This window comes from Montipora foliosa, chromosome 2 (assembly GCF_036669935.1).
Source record: "Montipora foliosa isolate CH-2021 chromosome 2, ASM3666993v2, whole genome shotgun sequence".
Lineage (NCBI taxonomy): Eukaryota > Metazoa > Cnidaria > Anthozoa > Scleractinia > Acroporidae > Montipora > Montipora foliosa.
The window spans coordinates 14256406-14263905 of NC_090870.1; the positions used below are offsets into that span (position 1 = coordinate 14256406).

Below are 7500 nucleotides of genomic sequence, written 5' to 3' on the forward strand. Positions count from 1 at the left end.
TGCTTCGTATTTCGATTGAGCTGTCGGTTGTTTAATAACCCTAAAGCGAAGTTCTTTGTACACGGCCTTAGAAACCACTTTGCTAAGCGCTACATTTTGACCATTCAAACAAAGTTGAGTATGGTTCTCTGAATCAAAAGGCTCTGGATTGACATACTGATATATCTGTAAAGACTGACGATACTTTGTTGGCAAAGCATCGCACAATGCAATTAATTGGAAGGCGTCGAGAGGTGATAGATCAAATTTCCAAAAATCACGCCAGTGTGCCAATCCATTTTTTCCGACAGTTAAATCACCTAATGAAATTATCCCTTTATCAACAAGTCTACGATTATAAACAGACTTACCATCAACACAAATATGCTTATTATTCCAAATAATAACTTCGGACAGTGTTCCTTGCGAAGTATCGTAACTATTCATCTTACTCGCAACTGAACATTGCGCAAAGCAGCTAAGACATTCTTCGTAGAACCTCGGAAGCTTCACTTGCAATTTCTTCACATCAAAATTGCAGCTTATGCAATGAATTTATAAAATGAATTTACCTCCAACCGATTTCAAATAATACGATAGTATGGTCTTCCAGCTGCTAGGCTCATTACTGGCGAATTTCTTGCAGCATAGTATTCTCTGAGTCTTAATCATAGATTCCAAGTGTGGAGCTTTAAGACCGCCATCCTCAATATCATTGATAAGCGTTAGACGTTTAACTTTATCTTTACCCTTCCAAATAAAATCGAAAATTAATTTATTTGCCTCAGATATGATCTCTTTGTTAAGGCTTATCATACCAGCACGATACATAAATATTGGAACTATAAATGTCTTAACGATCTGAATTCTGCCTATAACGGTTAGGTCTCTCCACTTCCATATCTTTAATTTTGTTTTGATGGAGTCAATTATTTCATCAAAGTTTAGCTTCTGTTTAAGGAGAAGTATACCCCTAAGATTTTCGAGGCTTTCTTGACTTTGATATTATGCAAATCATAGTCATCACTTACTGCAGGATCTTGATTACCCAAAAACATTATTTCCGATTTCTCAAAATTAATCTTGAGACCTGAAAGCAGACCGAATTCTTTTACAAGCTTAAGAAAATTAATTAGAGAGCGATCGTCCCGCAAAAAAGCTGTCAAGTCGTGGGCAAAGAGTCCCATTTTGATTTCCTCATTATTAACATCGATTCCTCGAATGCTTTTGTCACTACGGAGATTGATTGCTAATATTTCCATACAAATAATGAACAGATATGCCGAGAGGGGGTTCCCTTGTCGCACACCTCTCTGCACTTGAAAGGGTCCGGTAGAAAAACCATTATTCAAAACACAGCTCGAAATATTATTATAGAATGTATATACCCACTGTTTAAAGGACGGGCCAAAATTAAGAACAGAGAGGGCCTCAAAAATAAAGTTCTTGCTTACTGAATCAAAAGCCTTTTGAAAGTCAATAGCAATAATTTTTCCGTTAATATTGTGGGTCTCAGTATACTCCAAGATATCCTCAATCGCTCTCACTGTATCAAACACAGTCCTTCCCTTAACATACGCGCTTTGATTATGATGTATAATTTGGGGTAATACAGTCTCTAGTCTTCTCGCAATTGCCTTGGAACCAATTTTGACATCCACATTAATCAATGATATTGGCCTTTAATTGGAAATATTTCTTTTGTCCTTGTCTTTCTTTTCTAGTAAAGTTATAATTGCTTGTTTTTGAGAATTAGACAACTGCTCATATTCGTACGCACTGTTAAGGCAGCAGACAACAAGGTCTCCGACCACATCCCAAAAAGCTCTGTAGAACTCAACTGTGAGTCCATCGTTTCCAGGCGATTTATTACAGGCAAAAAGATGAAGAACACACATATTGCGGCATCATCATATGAGACTTTACGTATGTCCTGATTCTTCAAAAAGGAGTCATAAACATTCGCTGATGGGATTAGCTCCTCCTCCTTATACAGATCGGCGTAAAAGCGTTCTATCTCTTTCATCACTCGTTTTGGATCAGAGATTAAATAACCATCTTTACTAAATATTTTTCTAACCGAACTCTTGCTCTTTTTATGACATTCGAGACGGAGAATGATAGCGCCTTGAGAAAGGTATTCGTAGATAGAATTGTATTCACCTTTTAGCATCTCTAGTTTCTCGATATCTTCGGAAGTGGGATCAGTACTGCAGTCGTCTTCACATTGCTTCAGTAAAGTTTCAATCTGAGGTACGGTAATTTCTCCCTTCTTTCACGAGCCCTTTCCTTGCTGTATTTTATTGTCACCTGTCTAACTCTGTACTTAATTAAATCTCATAAAACTCTTTTGTCGGTGACATCCTTGCATTCTTTCAACCAGACCGGAATACTCTGATTTATTAGAGTCACATAGTATCGTTAGTGAGACTACTATTGAATTTCCAGTAGGAAGGGCCATGATTCTCTTTCTCTATAGTACTAAAATGAAGAAACATTGCGGAATGATCAGAATTTATAGAAGGAATAATGTCTGCATCTTCAACGTCATCTTGACAGGCGTCACTAATTAGCCAGAAGTCTAACCTTCTTTGAATGAACGGCTTTCGTTGTCTCCAAGTAAAACGTTTTTTGTCTGCGTTTGTCACTCTCCATATATCTATCAAGTCATAATCAAGGCACATATCCTGAATACACTTGAATGAGTCTTTTTTGGTCGGAGTACCGCCCGAACAGTCAAGGTTAGGGTCAAAAGTAACGTTAAAGTCACCACCTATAATTATCTTGTTTTCAAAGTCACCACAAAAAAGATCGAGCGCATCATTTAAATTTCTAAAAAACACACTTTGTTGCTGTACCTTATTGGGCGCATAAATATTCACAAAGGTATAATTTGAGCCTTGCACAACAGCTTCTAATAAAATGTAGCGGCCTTCGCAGTCCGCGTTTAATGCCTTCTACTCAAATTCTAGATCTTCTCTGACAAGAATCATCACACCACAGCTATGGTTTGTACCGTGAGCAAAAAACTCCTTACCTTTCCACTGCGTCTTCCACATGCTTTCCACTTCGGGTGTACTATACGTTTCTTGTAGAAAAATGATATCCTGTTTCTGTTTCTTCAGCCAAAGAAATATAGCCTTCCTTTTTGACTGCGAACGAATCCCTCTTACCTTAAGCAAGAGTAATTTAAAATCTACGTTTTGTTTTCGTTGACCATCTTGTGCTAGCAAGGTTAAGCTTAAACGACGTTCTCCTCGCCAAAACGCTCGTAATTTTCTCATTGTAAAAATAAAACAGTAAGGCAACTAAAATGTATAAATTACGTAACACTGACAAGTATGACAAAAATAACGAAGAGATAAAACACAGATTACAAAGACTGCGGATAATTATATCCGAGATGCAGTCCATTGGGATTGAAACTCTGACATCATTATAGATGTCTTGGGAGGCTGGTCAAGCAAGTTGGACACTAGTACTAGGGAATTGCTAGGAAGTAGAAGCAAAGATGTGCTGACGAACATGCAAAAATCAGTGTTGTGAAGAACAATGAATATTGCACGGATGTTCAAGCTGTCATGATGCCGAACTGAAACGAAAGAATAATTTTAATTTGAATGTATCATACAGGTGTTTTTACTGCATATAATAATAATAATAATAATAATAATAATAATAATAATAATAATAATGATAATGATAATGATAATGATAATGATAATGATAATGATAATAATAATAATAATAATTGTAACATGAGACTTACAAACTGAACGTTTCAAAGAGAAATATTTTTTATTTGAATACTATTTCCACCGCACGCTTCTTGTATAATAAAACTATACCATGTAGAATTAAGAACATCTTTAAGAACGTTTCAGCCTCACAACGCCAAATTATATAAGAACGTTCAGCCTTAGTTCCAAAATTTGACGTTTTTATAAAAACAAAAGTGTATAATTTGCTTTCTGGGGTTAGACCGGGGGTTGAAGACAGGAGCTCCGCGTTTAGGCTTTGCAAAATCTATATATTACTGATGGGGTCATGAGCTTAAACATAAAGTTAAAAAAACTATATTTATCTACAAAACAAGTTATAAGGGGTTATAATGGTCTCTATATATAATTTACAAATTATAAGCGAGAGTGCATTTAGCCGGTCTGTTTGATAATGTCGTAAAACACTTTATTTTCGAATTTGCTGCAATTCATGCAATCGAAACTGACTTACACTGATTATTTGTTGACGAGTACCAGGACAGATTTTAAGTTACAATTTGAGTTCTTTCTGCTGACAATTTAAACATTTGAGGGATATTTCGATTCCTGCGATCTGGTGCAATGGGAATTTTTAGTGTCTTGCTTTCTCACTTTACAACGTGCACGAATGTCAGATCAGTGGCTTATCAGCTAGAGGTTTGCATTTTCAAGGGGGTGGTCCGGGTTAATTTTCGGCACATTTACAATACTCTCTTTCCCTCGACAAACTAAAACAAGTCCCACTGACTTTAATACATCGTTTGTTTTGATTGAAAAAATGTCTCTCGTTATGATTCTCTGCAGTTGAAACGTTTCAAGTATATTACACAGGGAACTCTTTGCAATTCCCAAATAGGGAAAAAAATGGTGAATTTATGGGCTTTGGTATTTCCCAAACTGGGAAAATGCTACAAAAACCAATCTTGGGTTTAAAAATACCCATTATATCCCCAAAGATGCGATAAACTTGACCCAGTTTAAACCCAGGAATGGGATTAAATTGACCCAGTTTAACCCAGTAGTGGGATTCAATTGACCCAATGTTAACCCAGTAATGGGATGAACGGGATCCAGTTTAAACACAGTTCTGGGATTAAATTGACCCAGTTTAAACCCAGTAATTAGATTAAACTGACCCAGTTTAAACTCAGCAATTCTGGGAATTAATTGAGCCAGTTTAAACCCAGTAATTGGATAAAATTGACCCAGTTTAAATCCAGTGATGGGATTAAACTGATCCAGTTTAATTGCAGTAAAAACTTGACTTAAATGGGATTATATTGCATTACAGAAAATTCTCTAAGAAGTCGCAACAATGTTAACAGCAACAGTTTATTATTGGTAATCACTGGGATAATGAAGATAAATACATATGACAATATTATTATTATAGCTTTGCTTTATAATCAAAATAAATCCAATGCGAAATCTGAAGGAGAGACTTTCTGTGCAATTATACATTTATAACATACTACCGGTATCTTACTAACCACAAACATCAGTATCAAAATTTAAACCACAATATGCCAAGATACAGTAACATGCACATAAATTCCACTAAATGATGGCCAATTTGATAATATCAGAGTGAATAAGATTGTACAGCAGATAGTGCATGCATTACTACCTACATGTAAATAGTTTGCATCTGTCTAAAAGACACTGACTTATTGCACTGCATTTTGTTTCACAGATTAAATAAAATCATGCTCACACAATAACTTGCTTACAAGTACAGTACCGCTCAAAAGTAAGTTACCAGTCTCGTCTCGTTTCTCGCGAGACGAGTGTCTCGTCTCTAGAGACGAGAGTCTCGCCTCGAGAGACGAGACACTCGTCTCTAGAGACGAGACTCTCGTCTCGCGAGAATCACTGAAGCGGCAAGATTGGCATAAATTTTTATAGAAGTCCGATGGTTACACGAACGTTTGCGAATTCAAACGACAAAACGACGCTCATGGCGAGCGTGAAACTTAACATGAATCAAAATTGCAATACTGTTATAACCGAGAAATATATCATGCGAATTGACAACATTTCAGTGCGGTGGCATTGCAAACAGATCTCTGTGAAATTCTCGAGGAACTTTGCTTTCCGAAACACCGTATGAAATTGAACAAATTCGGATGGTTTGTGCCGAATTACAGCTGTTTTGCCTGCAGTTCGTTACTCCCACATTTAAGTCGATCCGCCGACACGTTTTAATGTAAATGACTGCAAGCAAGTAGAAAGTTCATATACAATAAGACTTAGCTGCTACAGTAAACGAAAACAGACTCGAGTTTTATGACTTCACTTTTGAGAATGTCATCCACATTCAACAGTGAGATTATTTTCACTGTCACGCAACAACAACAACAAAAAAAGAAAAATTCGAAACCGTTCACTGAAAAAGGCGAAGAACTTGAACTGTTGCGTGAAACAAATTTATTTTCCATTTCCACCTCTCCAATTCTCAGGTCTGTGCGGTACATCTTATCTAAGTTATTTGTCGAAGCGTTTCATGCAACTTAAAGTAATACAGTTTTGTGAAGATACACCGCGGTCGACGAACATTTGTCATGAAAGCGCTTAATTATTTTTCGTTCATGAATTAAACGATGTGTATGAACAAATCTCCTAAAGTCGCGGCTACACAAGCGATTTTTTGCTTGCGCCGGTGATGCGATTTTTTAAAATTTTGTTGCGTCGCCAGCGCGCAATGAAAGTCCTAACAGGCGACGCGAAAGCAGAAAAAAAAAAACACTCGTCATCCAACGTGAAGGAACGGCCTCGGGAGAATGAATCCTCAAAGAAAAGAGAAAAAGAAAACGGCAGTTTTAGGAGCCACCAAATGTAATAAAAGTCATGACCATAGTAATAAAAGTTTTTTTTCATTAACCGCACTGATGCGATCATGATGAGCAATAACAACCCACAACCGCGTTTTCTTCGCCTGGTAAACTCGCTTGAATTTGAAAGACTAATTTTTATGGCAGTTCGATGGATTTAAGCTTTAATTACTGCTGCAGGAAATAGATCGATCGATTAACAGTGTTTACATGCGGTCGTGCAAGTTCATCGAAACATTTCTTCTCGAAATCAACTTCGTACAGTGTATGTAGATTTCACGGGCAGATTCGAGGCCTAAATGTCGACTCGCAAAGGCAATAATACACCACCGCCAACCGCATGCTGCCGCGCAAGTTTATGGCAACATTTCTCCTAGACATCATCTCCGAATGAAAGTACAGTAAATGTAGATTTCACGGGCCGATTCAAGGGTTAAAAATGTGCACACGCAAAGACGATAACAAACCACCGCCAACCGCATGCTGCCGCGCAAGTTTATCGAAACATTTCTTCTCTAAATCAACTTCAAATCAAAGTACAGTGTATACAGATTTCACGAGCAGATGTCTGCACGCAAAGACAATAATACACCAACGCCAACCGCATCTAGACCTAAAACTTTATTGTCAAGTGTTGCGTTTGGAGCGCGAGTGTCTTCGTAAACAGGTTAATCTTCGGAAAGTTTTCGTTTATGCAGACACTTACAGTTTTTTGAACCGTCTCGCGAGACGAACGTCTCGTCTCTAGAGACAAGACTCTCGTCTCGAGAGACGAGAGACTCGTCTCGCGAGACGAGACACTCGTCTCTAGAGACGAGACTCTCGTCTCGCGAGAGGGTGGTAACTTACCTTTGAGCGGTACTGTACAATAACAGAGAACAGCTTTACAGTTGTATGGATATAATGAACGGATATTTAAAATTTGTTTA

At 37.5% G+C, this 7500-nt stretch overlaps 1 protein-coding gene across 1 annotated transcript in view; it reads left to right on the forward strand.

Moving 5' to 3' along the window:
* The window catches only part of LOC137992509 (NLR family CARD domain-containing protein 3-like), a 75505-nt gene that overhangs the window by 15290 nt on the left and 52715 nt on the right, over nt 1–7500 (forward strand). The window lies entirely within an intron of this gene.